Source organism: Odocoileus virginianus, chromosome 2, assembly GCF_023699985.2.
Source record: "Odocoileus virginianus isolate 20LAN1187 ecotype Illinois chromosome 2, Ovbor_1.2, whole genome shotgun sequence".
Lineage (NCBI taxonomy): Eukaryota > Metazoa > Chordata > Mammalia > Artiodactyla > Cervidae > Odocoileus > Odocoileus virginianus.
This window is the reverse complement of record NC_069675.1, coordinates 34739606-34752316: the sequence shown is the minus strand read 5'-3', so window position 1 is coordinate 34752316 and position 12711 is coordinate 34739606. Positions and strand designations below refer to the sequence as shown.

General features: G+C 39.5%; 1 protein-coding gene across 2 annotated transcripts in view; it reads left to right on the top strand.

The window, feature by feature from the left end:
• Window positions 1-26: 26 nt before the first annotated feature.
• The window catches only part of ASB3 (ankyrin repeat and SOCS box containing 3), a 234162-nt gene continuing 221477 nt past the window's right edge, over window positions 27-12711 (top strand). For both annotated transcript variants that reach the window (XR_011491912.1, XM_070478325.1), the window contains exon 1: window positions 27-230. The gene's annotated coding sequence lies outside the window, so the exon portion shown is untranslated. The remainder of the gene's footprint in view (window positions 231-12711) is intronic.

Genomic DNA, 12711 nt, shown 5'->3' with positions numbered 1-12711 from the left:
GCCCCCTTGGGCTTCCCGCCACCGTTTCCGGGGCAGGTGGTGTATCAACATCCGGGGCCGCCGAACCGTCTGCCTACGGAAGCCGGGACGGCGGCAGCGCTTCTCTTGTTGACCACAACCGCAGTCTGGCGGCGGGGAGCGAACGCAGTGGCCTACCTGGAGTGGACGCTCAAAGATTGGGCCTTGGAGCAGCCGTTTCCGCGGCGGCGAAGTAGCACCACGCAGAGCTGGTGAGTTCGGGAGGCGGGCGGCTCTCACCACAGGGTGGGCGGCGGCTGGGCCCTCTTGGAGCCGCAACCGGAGAGCGGGGCTGGTGCAGGTGTTATAGATGAGAAAATTCGAGGTAGCGACGAGAAGTGAGAAGTGGCGGTATTTCTGACTACTCTTTACTCTCGCTGCTTCTGTTTTCCCTTTTCTCCGCACGTAGCGTCTGTACACTTTTATCTTCCCCTCTGGAAGTTTCTCTCCGCCTTCTGTGGGCCGTGGTCACCTGAGTACTTCTCAGCTCCTGACTAACACAGGGCGGGTGGCTAAGTTTCTGCAGCCCTGGGTTCGGGGATACTGAGCCGAGAATACCTGTCGTCCCTCCGTATAAGAATTCTACGCTTCTCCGAGGGTGGCCCAGATGGAGACTCTCCTCGTGGGGAGGGCAGCTAGATTATCCCCTCGTTTTTACCCGACGTGGGGCTCTTCCTTCATCCCAGAGTTGAAGTGCTGTGTCGGTGTTTTATTTAGGAAGCCGATACGTTTCTTTAAGTGAGGTTCAAGGCCAGGTGACCGTAAGGGTATGAATTCACGTAAGATTCAGACATCTCTCACCTCATTTAAAATAAAAAGTTTTGCATCTCCCCGTCTTTAAAGAAATGCCATTGTTTTAATCACTAATATAATGGGTTTGGGTAAACTCCGGGAGTTGGTGATGGACAGGGAAGCCTGGCGTGCTGCGGTCCATGGGGTCGCAAAGAGTCGGACCTGACTGAGCGATTGAATTGAACTGATGATGGGTTGGTTATACAGCGTGAAATATAGAGCATTTCTCGTTGTCTTTCTGGAGGTGAGAAAAGCTAGACCTTCGTGCTAGATTTGCTAAAGACTGTCGTCCGTCGTGTGTTCTCTCTGCCCTTGCAGTTTGCTCCAAGTCAAAAAGCAGGAAGAACAGCTTCTTTCTATTTTTTGTTTTGAAAGTTTCCTATTTCTTTTTTAAACATAAGGAATCCACGGCATCAAAGAATTGAGATGTTGTTCATTGATTTACCTGTTAATGTTTAGTGTGTATGTGAACAGTGGGCTTGGTAAATGGCAAATAAATGAATCTCTGTCCTCTCTTATGGTCTAGCAAGGCAAATTACACAGACAAATAATGGTAACCTATGATGAAAAAAAAAAATAATGGTAACCTATTATGGTAATAATAAAATGTTAACACTTATATACCATATCCTCTTTGCACTTGTCTAAGTACTTTATTATGAGCCAGGTACTATAGATTGTGGGCTTCCCTGGTGGTTCAGTGGTAGAGAACCCGCCTGCCAATGCAGGAAATGAGGGTCCCACCCCTGGGCGGTGAGGAGCCACTGGAGAAGGAGGAGGCAATCCACTCCAGTACTCTTGCCTGGAAAATCCCATGGGTGGAGGAGCCTGGTGGACTACAGTCCATGGGGTCTCAAAGAGTCAGACACGACTGAAGGATTAAAACAGCAATAAACTATAGATTATAGAGCAGAAGGATGTTAAATTATATAAGAGTAGATGTTAGATATAAGGAAGGACGGAAATTGGGTAAGAAAGTCTTGCCAGGAGAAGTGACATGAGGATTGCTGTTTTAAGGATTTATAGGAGTTTATCAGGCAGGACCATCCTTCTGGGTGGTCCCTTAGGGCTTTTCAGGGTAGTCAGTGGAGGGCAGAGTGGAGTCAGAGGAGATTAATGCTGTCTCAGAGCAGTGGAGACAGTTCCGATGAATTCAGTTCAAGACTAATTCCAAATGGATTAGATACTTAAATGAATAACAAGAAGAAAACAATAGGTATTAAGATTGTATCATGGGTCTCCTTTCTTAATAAAATTTAGTCAGTTGTCAGACACACATAAAAACACAATAGGAAAAAATTTAGGGGAATAATTTAGTGATCTTGTTATGGTTGTGGTGGTTTAGTCACTGAGTCGTGTCCAACTCTTGCAACCCCATGGATTGTAGCTCACCAGGCTCCTCTGTCCTCTGTTCATGGGATTTCCCAGGCAAGAATACTGGAGTGGGTTGCCGTTTCCTACTCCAGGGGATCTTCCTGACCCAGGGAAGAAGCCAGGTCTTCTGTATTGCAGGCAAGTTCTTTACCAACTGAGCCAGGAGGGAAGCCTGATCTATAAGAGGGGAACCCTGAAACCATGGAGGAAAAAAGATGTATTTGACTAAATAGAAGTGAAAAGTATTTGTCTACCGAGGTTTAGTCTATGGGGCTGTAGTAATGGAAACTCCAACAACAACAAAAAACTCAAATAAAATAATTTCTGGTGAAGGTCATTGCTGCTTAGAAACTAGGGTTATGTAAAAGAAAATGACTTCGGAATATGGTATGGAGGTAGACGGTCAGAGTTGTGTGAGGAAGTGACACCTGAGTTATGATTTGAAATGAGGAGGAGGAAGCCACACAGCAGTTTCCAGCAGGAAACGCTTGTGTTGGAGGGATTGAAGGAAGGCTGGTGTTGCTGGAGTGTAAGAGGGCACTTAGGAGATGAAGTTTGAGAGGCTGGAAGAGGCCAGCTGGGCACAGATCTGTAAGTAGGAGAGCGATGTGGCCTGATATACATTCATGAAGATCATTATGGTTGCTGTGTGGAAAATGGACTATAGGGGATGTTGTTGGCTGAGTTGTGTTCCCCAAAAGGATATGCTGAAGTCTTAACCCCTGGAACCTGCAAGTGTGAACTTACTTGGAAATCGGATCTTTGCAGATGTAAAGTTAAGGTCATACTGAGCAAGAGTGGGCCCCAATACAATGTCTAGTGTCTTTATAAGAAGAGGGAAATTTGGACACAGAGAGGATGGAGGCAGAGATTGGAGTGATGTGTCTACAAACCAACTAAAATTTGCCAACAACCACCAGTAATTAGGAAAAGATAGGGACACATCCTCCCCTAGAGGTTTCAGGGAGATTTTGGCTCTGCTGACACCTCGATTTCAGACTTCTAATCCTAGAGCTGTGAAGCAGTACCTTTCTATTGTTTTAAGCTACCAGATTTGTGATAGATTGTATGTCAGTCCTAGGAAGCTAATGTAGGGGCAAAGTGTGGCGACAGGGAGACCAATTAGGCAGCTGTAGGAATGGGGAGAAATAGCCTACTTTGGAATGTATTTTTTGAGTAGAACATCTTGAATTTCCTGGTGGGTTAGATGTGCCATGTTCTTACAGAGATGAATTAATGATGCTTTGCCGACAAAGGTCCACATAGTCAAAGCTATAGTTTTTCCAGTAGTCATGTATGGATGTGAGAGTTGGACCATAGAGAAGGCTGAGCGCCGAAGAATTGACGCTTTTGAATTGTGGTGCTGGAGCAGACTCTTGAGGGTCCCTTGGATAGCAAGGAGATCAAACCAGTCAATCATAAATCAACCCTGAATATTCATTGGAAGGACTGATGATAAAGCTGAAGTGCCAATACTTTGGCCACCTGACGTGAAGAGCCAACTCATTGGAAAAGACCCTGATGCTGGGAAAGATAGAGGGCAGGAGGAGAAGGAGATGATAGAGGACAAGATGGTTGGATGGCATCACTGACTCAATGGGCATGACTTTGAGCAAACTGGGAGATAGTGAAGGACAGGGAAGCCTGGTGTGCTGCAGTCCATGGGGCTGCAAAGGGTCGGATATGACTGAGCGACTGAACAACTATGTTTTATGAGGAACTGGTGGTGAAGTTTACTGAAACAGGGAAGAAACTAATGTGGACTGATGGGAATCATGTGTTTCGTGTTTTACTTTTTATTTTGAAGTGATTTCAGACTTGCATAAAATTTATTTGCAAGAATCATTAACATTTTATATATGTGGTTTGCTTACAATAATAATTTGCAATCAATGGTTCTATTTAGGACATGTCAAGTCTCATTACTTTAAAAAATTAATTTTAATTGGAGTATAATTGATTTACTGGGCATGTTAAGTTTTAGATATCATCAGTTAGACATCCAAGTGGAGCTAACATGTTGATTAAACCTGAGGCACAGGTGGAGAGGTCAGAGTTGGAGTTATAAATTTTGATGTTATTTGCATGTGCCTGCGTGCCTTGCTTCAGTTGTGTCTGATTCTTTGTGACTGTATGGACTGTAGCCAGCAGCCTGCCCTGTCCTTGGAATTTTCCAGGCAAGAATACTGGAGTGGGTTGCCATCCCTTTTTCCAGGGGATCTGCCTGACCCAGGGATTGAACGTGCGTCTCTTGTGTCTCCTGCATTGGCAAGAGGGTTCTTTACCACTGGCGTCACCTGGGGAGCCCTACATGCACGTGGGTATGTTTAAGCCGTAGTGCTGGTTGCAACCCTTCAGGGAAGGAATGAGGATAACAAAAGGAAGAGGAGTCATTGCAACGTTATGTACTGAACAGCACTGAAGAATTAACAGAGTGGACTGGGGAGGCATGCCCAGTGAAGAAAGAAAGTCAGAGAGCTGAGATATCAGGGAAGTCAAGAGAAAGAACTGTACCAGTTAAGTGAATGCTTTGAGCAGTTGTAGATGATGAGGATAAGTAAGTAACCAGTGTATTTGGCAGCATGGCGGAGGAGTAGAGGGAGGCTTGATTGGATTGAAGTGGAGGGTTTGTTTATCTGTACATTAAATTAAAAACGTTGTGCTTTTGCCTTTCAGCAGGGTATATGCTGGTTTCTCAGAGCCTTGGTGCTGGTGACGTTTCGGGCCCGGTGACCCTTTGTCGGGAGGGCTGTCTTGGGTTTTGTGTCATGTTTAGTGGTACCCCTGGCTTATGTCCTCTAGATGGTAGCAGCAGCCTTATTCCCCTCTTGCTTTGCCCGCCAAGTGTGACAACCGGAAACATCTGCAGACATTGCCAGATGTCCTTGGCAGGCAGGATGGCCCCTGGCTGAGAATCTGTTTCTGGTTTAGACTTAAAATGAAAAGCTCGAATATTAATGGTAAAGTTTTAGGCAGTAGCTCCCTGAGTGAGAAGATACTTAGTGTCAAGCAGGGGACCTTTCTAGCACTCTAAAAGTTTTGCAGTGTAGCGAGTACCTACTTTGTCTGTAAGGCAAGTGATCCTGTTTGTATTATATCTTTGATGATTCCATAAGACACTTAATCTTACCTTACACTGATGTCATTATTATGCATATTGGTTACCATAGAGGATTTTGAATATAAATATGTAGAAGATTGTCCTGAATCTGTATTAACCCCATCATTGCCTAGAAATTATTTTGAAAAAATAGTCAATATTGCTTCATTTAATAGTCTTGACTTTTTTCATATAAGTATGGTACAGAAAACACAGTCTTAAATTTTGTTTAGCTTTCTGCTTCATGGATTCCAGGATAATGCCCCTTAATCCGACAAAGCTACCTTTTTCTGCCTGCAAGAGAATTAATCTTAATATGGCAATTTTCAGTTAGCTGCAGAGTTATAGATCTGGAGAGAGACCAAGAAAGTTGCTAACCATCTAATAAATATGGTTTGGAGGCACTGTCCTCAGTTCGAAGAGTGTTGTAAAAATGCTGTTGTTCAGTTGCTAAGTCGTGTCTGACTCTTCTGACCCCATGGACTGCATCCCATTAGTCTCCTCCATCCAGGTACTATACAGATAAAATATTGCAGACATTCAAAAGAGAGGGTGATTACTTTTAGTGAGAGATGGGGTGAATGAAGTGTGGAAACCAATTAAATAGTCTCTGTTTTAATATGTGACAAGGGGGTCATTTCATGTTGGTGGGAAAAGGATGTTTTAACTAGATTCTGCTGGTGTAATTCACCTATAGAAAACTAACCAGATCCCCTCATCATAAAATATGTAAAAAGTAAATTGTGAGAATTCCTTGGCAGTGTAGCAGTTAGGACTCAGAGTCACTGCCAAAGGCCTGGGTTCCATCCTTGGTCGGGGAAATAAGATCCCACAAGCTGCGCAGTGCAGCAAAAAAAGTGAAAAATGAAAAAGTAAATTGTAAATACTTAAAGATACATATATGAGGCAATTAGGAGAATATTTGTATAATTGAAGTAGGGATGATGTTTTTTGGTAAGATAGGAAATCTAGGTGCTGTAAAAGGAAAGATTGACCTGCTTTAATAAACTTTTTAAAGTTAGTAATTTTTAAAATAAAAAACATGCAAACCTTTCGGCCTAGTGATTTTATTTTTTGGATTCTCTGATTTAGAAACAAAAATCCTGACACATAAGGATGTATTTATAAAGATAATTCATTGTGGCATTAGCTGTAATGACAGAAATTACCTTTGCATATCTGATTTTCTAATAATAAGGCATGGCTGAATAATTATATGCGAACTCTTTACAACTGAATTAAGTGAGGTGATTAGGAGCAGGGGCTCAGGAGTTAGGCCGGTGAAATTCTGATCCTACCTACTGCAGGTGTGACCTTGTGTACATTACTTAACCTCTTTAGAGCTCAGTTTTCTTACCTTTAAAATAGAGAAAATAACAAATGTAAGATGTAAGAACTATTATGAAGATTCATATTTATTATGTATTCTATTAATTTAATAGAGGTTGTGCCCAGGCACTATTTTAAAAACTTTATAGATATAAATTTATAATTGACTTATTCCTCATAATAACCCCCAAAGTTAGATTTTATTGTTTCCTCATTTTATTGATCAGGAGACTGAATCACAAGAGAGGTTAGTTTGTTCTAATATAATTCACACACAGGTATAAAATTATATATCTGCCATATTATAAAATATGGCTGAATAAAATTGTCAGTTTTTTTTTCCAGTTGAAATTTTTATGAGAAAGAAATGAGGACTAATCAGATGGGCTTTGAGTTAAAAGTTATCCCAGATCTCTGTATTGTTTCTCATTTAGAAATACAAAGGGAAGAATCTATAAAAATAAAGACATTTGCTCAACTTTAGCAGCTGGCCTGCGGTCTGAGGTTGTTTAGCAGTAATTACTCCAGAGACTGTGAGACAGTAATTGCCCTTTCCTGTTAATTTCCAATGCTGATCTTTTTTCCCTCCCAATCCCTCCTTTATATATAATTTACTCTGTGGTAATAAGAAGACTTCAGAGGACTGGGATACACATTTTGGGAAAAATAAATGATGAGAAAAGCTTTGGCCTTCAGACATTTTTGGTTAAAACGCAGCATGTATACAGGTGACAGAATGCCAGCAAATACACAGATGAGCATATGAATATTGGATGCACTCATTTCTTAGGTACAAGGAAAAAAGGGAGATTGGAAATTTGATTTCAAACCAAGAAAGAATGTTTCTTTTTTCAATCCCATGCCTTATACTTTTGTTTTTTTCCTAAGACTTTTCTGTTACTGAGTTTTTAAAACATAGTATATACAACACCTGTGTATAAATACCTGGGTAGCATTCTTGCCAAGGCTAGGTATAAGAAACTTACCAAACAAAAAATGTGGCATATTCTACAAGACAACTGGCCTAAACCTTGAAAAAAACTCAATGACTAGTAATAAAAAAAGACTCTTCTATAAATATGTATATTATTATCTATTATCTGTATACTAAGATGTGTACTGTTATCACATCTTAGAAAAATAATGCTGGTTTCAACTTTCACCATTTATTGGCCTTTTCCCCCCATTTAGGATCTAACCAAAGGTTATACCTTGCATTTAATTATCTTAAAGTCAGTTTTATTTTTATTTTTAAAAATTTTTATTGGAGTATAGTTGATTTACAACTTTGTGTTACTTTCAGGTGTACAACAAAGTGAATCTATAATATGTATATATATGTATATGTATATGTATCTCCACTCTTTTTTATGATCTTTTCCCATATAGGCTATTACAGAGTATTGGATAGAGTTCCCTGTGCTATACAGTAAGTTCTTAGTAGTTATTTTATATATAGTAGTGTGTATATCCGTCCCAATTTAAAATTTGTTTTAAATTGTAACAGTTCCCCTTTGCCACTGCTTTTAGAGCTCTCTCTTAAGTTTTTTTTATTATTAACAAACTAACTGCTGCCAATTAAATTTATGACTTGCTTTCTAGTGTAAGACTCATCTCGATTTCAGAAGTCTGAAAGTGAAATAAATATATTAACAAAATATGGCAACTTGCCCAAAGTCATAGCACTGGTAAGCAGTGGAACTGGATATCAAAGCCGAACAGTCTTGTTCCTGAATCTGTTCTTTTGGCCACTTCTCAGTGCTGCCATTTTGTTTTTAGTGAGTTACTGCATGTAAGGCTATTTTTAGTGTAGTGCCTTCATTACATATTAAGTATGTAATATGTGTAGCTTTTAATACCATTTTTGGTACTTTCCAGTTTGCTACTACTATATGTTTGTAACATTTGCATTCTGTGACCTTATTCAGTTTTTCTGTGCTTTGTTTATAGGTTGATTCTTTTTTTTTTTTTTTTTTGCTTTTTATTTATTTATTTATTTATTTTTATTAGTTGGAGGCTAATTACTTTACATCATTACAGTAGTTTTTGTTATACATTGAAATGAATTAGCCATGGATTTACATGTATTCCCCATCCCAGTCCCCCCTCCCACCTCCCTCTCCACCCGATCCCTCTGGGTCTTCCCAGTGCACCAGGCCCGAGCACTTGTCTCATGTACCCAACCTGAGCTGGTTATCTGTTTCACCCTAGATAATATACATGTTTCAATGCTGTTCTCTTGAAACATCCCACCCTCGCCTTCTCCCAGAGTCCACAAGTCTGTTCTATACATCTGAGTCTCTTTTTCTGTTTTGCATATAGGGTTATCGTTATCATCTTTCTAAAGTCCATATATATGTGTTAGTATACTGTAATGGTCTTTATCTTTCTGGCTTACTTCGCTCTGTATAATGGGTTCCAGTTTCATCCATCTCATTAGAACTGATTCAAATGAATTCTTTTTAATGGCTGAGTAATATTCCATGGTGTATATGTACCACAGCTTCCTCATCCATTTGTCTGCTGATGGGCATCTGGGTTGCTTCCATGTCCTGGCTATTATAAACAGTGCTGAGATGAACATTGGGGTGCACATGTCTCTTTCAGATCTGGTTTCCTTGGTGTGTATGCCCAGAAGTGGGATTGCTGGGTCATATGGCAGTTCTATTTCCAGCTTTTTAAGAAATCTCCACACTGTTTTCCATAGTGGCTGTACTAATTTGCATTCCCACCAACAGTGTAAGAGGGTCCCCTTTTCTCCACACCCTCTCCAGCATTTATTGCTTGTAGACTTTTGGATAGCAGCCATCCTGACTGGCGTATAATGGTACCTCATTGTGGTTTTGATTTGCATTTCTCTGATAATGAGTGATGTTGAGCATCTTTTCATGTGTTTGTTAGCCATCTGTATGTCTTCCTTGGAGAAATGTCTGTTGAGTTCTTTGGCCCATTTTTTGATTGGGTCATTTATTTTTCTGGAGTTGAGCTGGAGGAGTTGCTTGTATATTTTTGAGATTAATCCTTTGTCTGTTGCTTCATTTGCTATTATTTTCTCCCAATCTGAGGGCTGTCTTTTCACCTTGCTTATAGTGTCCTTTGTTGTGCAAAAGCTTTTAAGTTTCATTAGGTCCCATTTGTTTATTTTTGCTTTTATTTCTGAAATTCTGGGAGGTGGGTCATAGAGGATCCTGCTGTGATTTATGTCGGAGAGTGTTTTGCCTATGTTCTCCTCTAGGAGTTTTATAGTTTCTGGTCTTACATTTAGATCTTTAATCCATTTTGAGTTTATTTTTGTGTATGGTGTTAGAAAGTGTTCTAGTTTCATTCTTTTACAGGTGGTTGACCAGTTTTCCCAGCACCACTTGTTAAAGAGGTTATCTTTTTTCCATTTTATATCCTTGCCTCCTTTGTCGAAGATAAGGTGACCATAGGTTCGTGGATTTGTCTCTGGGCTTTCTATTCTGTTCCATTGATCTATATTTCTGTCTTTGTGCCAGTACCATACTGTCTTGATGACTGTGGCTTTGTAGTAGATTCTGAAGTCAGGCAGATTGATTCCTCCAGTTCCATTCTTCTTTCTCAGGATTACTTTGGCTATTCGAGGTTTTTTGTATTTCCATACAAATTGTGAAATTATTTGTTCTAGTTCTGTGAAAAATACTGTTGGTAGTTTGATAGGGATTGCATTGAATCTATAGATTACTTTGGGTAGTATAGCCATTTTGACAATATTGATTCTTCCAATCCATGAACACGGTATATTTCTCCATCTGCTTGTGTCCTCTTTGATTTCTTTCATCAGTGTTTTATAGTTTTCTATGTATAGGTCTTTTGTTTCTTTAGGTAGATATACTCCTAAGTATTTTATTCTTTTTGTTGCAGTGGTGAATGGTATTGTTTCCTTAATTTCTCTTTCTGTTTTCTCATTGTTAGTGTATAGGAATGCAAGAGATTTCTGTGTGTTAATTTTATATCCTGCAACTTGACTGTATTCGTTGATTAGCTCTAGTAATTTTCTGGTAGAGTCTTTAGGGTTTTCTATGTAGAGGATCATGTCATCTGCAAACAGCGAGAGTTTCACTTCTTCCTTTCTATAGGTTGATTCTTAAACTTCACAATATTGTTTATGCAAGTACTATTCACTATAAAATCTAGAGGTGTAATTTGAACTGCAGAGAAGGAAATGTAATTGTGTCTGTCTTCTACCCTTTAAAATGTCCCCTTAGCTCTCTAAAATTAGTACCATCTTTGCTAAGTGAGTCCATTTTGTTCTTGAAGATATATTTTGAGCTCTGAAACACTTTGTTCTAATTACACTAGTTGCTTTTCAAATCTGATGCATATTTATCTATTACCTATCTATATTTTTTCCTGTAACTCTCCTGGGTTAAATCTGCTGTTTTATGTTATTCCATGTCATCCTTATCTCACATTTCTTTCCCACCTTGTTGGGGTATAAATAATTACAAGTAATTTTTTTAAGGAAATGATAAAAAGTAGATATTTTTATTTTCACAGGCCTGGTATATCTGAAAATGCATTCATCTTGCCTTCTCAGTTAATAGTTTGGGAATAGAATTCATAGTTCAGTCATTTTGTTTTGCTTGCAACTTTGAAGACATCATTCCTGCAGTTTACTATCTAATATATCTGATGAGAATCTCAAAGCTAGTCTGATTCTCCTTCTTAGCAACTAATATTCCTTTTCCTCTGGAATATTTTATTGAACTCTTTATATCATTGGTTTTATGATGTTTTATGAGAGTATTTCTTTCTAGTTGTGGATCTTTTTTCACTTGTCCTTCATTGCATCCCTTGAGTCCTATTTGTTCATTTCTGGGAAATTTTCTAATATTATTTCTTCAATTATGTTTTCCTTGAGCTTCCCTGGTAGCTCAGCAGGTAAAGAATCAGCCTGCAATGCAGGAGACCTGGGTTCGATCCCTGGAATGGGAAGCTCTCCTGGAGAAGGGAAAGGCTACCCACTCCAGTATTCTGCCCTGAGAATCCCATGGACAGAGGAACGTGGCAGGTTCCATGGGGTCGCAAAGAGTCAAGACAGGACTGAGTGACTTTCACTTTCACCTGCCATTTTCTCTGTTTTATTCAGAATACTATTTGGATAGATTCTTCAAGTAGAAAAAAGACAAAGAAAAAAAGTTAGGTAATATGGAAGATCAGTTCAAGAGATTACTTTCCTTTGACTGTCAGTTCTCTTTTTTGAATATCTTTTGTCAGTTTTTTTTTTCCTGTTTCCATAGTTTCTTTCCAATTGCTCATTTTTAATAGATGCAGCATCTTCATGAATTTCTTTGAGGATAGCACTTACAAATTTTAAACATTTATAAGTTTAAAAGCTCTGCTTCCTTAAGGTGAGTTGATTGTTTTTATCCTTTTGTGCTTTTGCCATTCCTCAAAAATTAAAAAAAAAAAGGATTTTTGAGCTCTTTGTAAGTGTGCAGAGAGGCCCAATTGTTGGGCCTGACTTTATTGTGAAATGAAGAAAAAGAGCTGCTTTTCCTCCTCTTCCTCCTCCCTGTGCCCAAATGAAAAAGGCTTTATTGTGGAGCATGAAGGTGTTCTGATGCTCTCAGGGTAGATGGTTAAATTAAAAAAAAAAAAAAAAAAAGTTGTTTTTTAAGCCTGAAACTAGCTTTGTTGCTGCTAGACACTCTGTGTGTAAAGGAGTGAGATAAAAGGTTTGGTGTGCCTATCTCATATAGATACTTTAATCTTCCTGATTTTGGTCCTACAGCCCCTTTCTTCTGCCTCTCGGTTTGGCTCTCCTTCAGACTCTGCTGGCGGGACTGGCCTCTGTGTGGCTGCAGCTTTCTCATGTGTACGCGTGCATGCCTGTGCATCTGCACATTGCTTCTAGACTGTGGTTTTCTCTGAGCTTGCTTCACCATCAATATAATTCCACCTGCTTTCTCTTTCCGGAATGCTTGAGTGCATTTCAGTGGGACTTTGATAGGAAGTGAAAGAAAATGCACATATGCTTAGTTTGTCTTATATAAAGTGGGTAATTGATAGGTATTTGTTGAATAAATCAATCAGTGTTATTGAGACAAATTGGGCAAAACATACTTACGTTTAAA